Consider the following 3,870-nt stretch of genomic DNA (forward strand, 5'->3'; position numbering starts at 1 on the left):
AAGGCTCACCTTTATATGAATGAAACGGTGAAGCAGCTTATGCTGTGCCGTTTGCATGGACAAAAGAGAAAAGTCCTATCAAGTGAAAAAGTGAAGGTCACAGCATGTAGGACATATATGTTGTCCCAAGGCCAAATCTTGGTTGTCAACAAATCAGGAAGAGAAGACCTTAACTGAGGAATTGGCTCTATCAGTCTGGCTTGTGGCATGTCTATGGGGAAATTTTTTTGCTTGGTGATTTATGTAGAGGGACCCACTCTTTTCAGGAAAATTCCATTCCTAGGCAGATAGGCCACTCTGTCTAAGAAAAGTAGCTGATTGAACCACAGGAAGCAAACGAGTAAACATCACTCCTTCATGCTCTCTGCTTCAGTTCTTGCCTCCACGTTCCTATCTTGAGTTCCTGCCTTGCTCATATATTTGTAGGGACAATATATATGAAAACTGTCTTCTTTTCGATTTTGCTGAGACTTTAATCTGAGAAAAATTAATTTTCTAATTTAAAAAGAGTGAATTGCAATAAAAAATTAATATAACTGATCTAACATTTTTAAATCAGGGAGCAGGGGATTAAGTGTCTTGGATGAGTTCCCTGACAGAACATATATTCCCTAGTGACAGAGGTTATAGAAATAAAACTTTCAAGATTCCATAGAGGTTAAGAACAAAGAGCATCAAAGGTGATATATATTTATAACCCAGTAGGTGGAGCCTACTCTAGTGGTTCACTGGAGAGAGACACATTCTTGACCTAGAACTAACAGAGCTGAGATGGACAAGGTAGGAGTAGCTTTTTACATCATGTGCATAGGTGAAGGAGGATAGGAGATGCTAACTATACCTTCTAAGGGACATCACCACTCACCACTCCACCAGTTAGGCCCCAGAGTTTCCAACATTTTCCAAAATGACATCACTAGCTTCCGACCAAGGATGCTAAATACGAACCTCGTGGTAAATCTAATATTCAAAGCAGAACAAACTCCTACTCTAACTTGCCAGAACAGGAATGCATTCCTAACAGTGAGCAAAGCATCATTTCCAGCATACCCTCCTGGCACCTGCTATCAGGAGTCAAGTTTACAAGTGTTTTCTTCTAATCTGTAGTAAGTTTCTTTGCTTTGTTTCCCTTGCCCACAATGCAAACCTGTCTGTTTTTGTTTTGTGTTTCAAAAGCCTGAGATTTTGAGCTATAATCCTAATTTCAAATATATGTATACTGAGCACATCCATTACATACATGCTGATTTGCCTTCAAAGAGCAAATGTTTTATTGTAGTATGGTGTGTAGAATTCTCACTAAATGGAAAATTATGGAAATGAAATAAATTTCCAAATTAAATATCTTGAAAAGGAGTGCACATCAATTTATTCATCTGAAAGTAAGAGTGAGTGATTGTAGGGAATGCTGAATGTTACCCATGATGACTTAAGATCTAATGCAATCAAAATATAGTTCTTAGTCTGTTGTGTTGCTTGGTGGCACCTAGATCAGCAGAGAAGTTGCTTGTATCTTTATAAATTCATAAGCTCGGTATTCACAAAAGGAAATGTGTAATATCCATAGGAGTTTTACTCTGTAGGTAATGCAGAAACCTGTTTATTCAGGACCTGAGTTAAGTACAAGGCGTAAAATAGCTTTCACGGCAGAGAACAGTCTTAAAACCTAGTAGAAATACACATAATAGTCAGCTAGTATAGTTTCTTCTTTTAATTAATTAATTAATTAACTAATTTACATTCTAGCCACAGTTTCGCCTCCTTCTTCTCCTCTCAATCTGATGGAGGAAGGTCATTGGCTAATGAAGAAACTGCCTTGGCCCATTTTATAGGTTACAACATAGGTGGGTAGAGTAAACAGAACAGAATGCTGGGAGGAAGAGGAAGTGAGCTCAGACTCGATAGCTCTGCTCTCCGGGGCAGACGCAATGAAGCTCTGACCCAGGATGGACATAGGCTAGAATCTTCCCAGTAAGTGCACCTCAGTGCTACACACATTAATAGAATGGGCCAGGCAGTGTTTAAATGAATACAGTTTGTGTGTTGTTATTTCAGGGCATACGCTAGCCAGGCAGCCAGGAGCCAGGCTGTGGGAAGAGGCCCGCAGCTCCCACTACAGAATGGCACCCAGACGTGTGGACAACTGAATCCACTGAAAGCCTGAGAAATCTTGGGAAAGAGTAAAGCATGTATTCTTGATAGCAGCAATTTCTCGGGTCTGCTCTGCTTGCTAGAGGCAAGCAAGCACTCTCATCTAAGAGAGGCTTCCTGACTCAGCTTTAGCTGCAAAACCCTGCAGCTCTTAAGAGGCCTGGCTAGCTCAGTCAGTAGAGCATGGGACTCTTAATCCCAGGGTCGTGGGTTCTAGCCCCACGTTGGGCTCTTGTCTTCAAGGAGTATACCTGCAGGATTCCTAAGTCTTCCTGCTTTTAGTTGTAATTTGTAATCCCAGGAAAGTATTTAGATACTATACTGAATAAAGTAGTTTGGAAAACACAGGGATCCCCGACCAATGCCTTCCTTGTTCACTGTGAAATATGTACTCAGTTAAATTTGTGGATAGTGTTTGGATTCCCTAATACATGCTCCATTGAAACCTTTCTCTCAAGCCTAGTTGCTAACAAAGAAAATTTTTGTGACTGGAGCAGGATCTTTCTTATAAGAATGTTATCTTTATTTTATTTTGTTTTATTATTATTTGATTAAAGTAAAACATGAAAGGATGCATCAGTTACGTCATTTTGTTAAATTCTATAATTTTCACAGTCTTTACTTGCCACAACCAGCAGAGGGCAGGAAAGTACTGCCGATGCAATTTTCTTAAGTCTTGTTTCCACAGGCCACTGCTATTTAAAAAAAAGTCTCTTCTTAGAGATACAGTTTCGTTTTGCTTTTTAAATCAGAATCTAGCAAAAGAAATTGCTTCAGTGTTCTCCAAATCTTGGTGATTTACCATTGGTCTCAATAAAAAGCAATTGCCTAGGTTGCATGCAGTCAGTGATTGACTCTTTGCCTAACATGAAAAGGGTGATATGAGGGCGCTAGAAGGGAGATACATATCGTCTCTCTATATACACAAATACATGCACATATCTATATACATGTGTATATATAGATATGATATCTATAGGTGTAGAAAATAGATAAATAGATAGATGTGGATAGATAGATAGATAGATAGATAGATAGATAGATAGATAGATAGATAACATAGGTATAGATAATACATTCCCAAGTGTACAAAGATGAAGAAATAAAGAAAAGCAAACAGAAGCTATGTGTATTGATGTGATACCTTGAATAAAGAAATCCACAGCCCATTACATCTTGTCTATTAATTGTAGCGCAGAACAAAAATGATCTACATATTTCATGTATGTCATTTTTATGAAAAAACATTTGCTTATTTTTGTTTATTGTAGCTTAAGTTTTTATAACTGCTACAGGATAATTTTATGTCTTTATTGCCCAAACTATTGCTCTGGTTTTCACTGATAGCAGAATTTGGTCATAAATCTTAAAGTTCCTTTTTAAACTTAAACTTTTTAGATCACAACACCGTCTCATATCGGTAGTCAAGATAGAGAAATCCACCTAGCTGTCCAATAGCTGGAGAAAAATATATAAAAAAGTGTGTGACACACAGGTACATTGGGGTGTTAACTGGTTCTTAATATAAGGATGTCCTGCATTTACAACAGGGCATTCTGTTCCACTGAGGAATAAGGTTCAGAAAGACAAGCACTGTACCATCTACTTGATATGTGCAGTGCACAATAATTGTAGAATCATAGACTATAGGATGGTTGAACTGGGCAAGGGGTAAGAAGGAGGGATGGGGGAAGGGACGCTAAAGAGAATCTGTCCTGG

This window comes from Microtus pennsylvanicus, chromosome 1 (genome assembly GCF_037038515.1).
Source record: "Microtus pennsylvanicus isolate mMicPen1 chromosome 1, mMicPen1.hap1, whole genome shotgun sequence".
NCBI classification, from domain to species: domain Eukaryota; kingdom Metazoa; phylum Chordata; class Mammalia; order Rodentia; family Cricetidae; genus Microtus; species Microtus pennsylvanicus.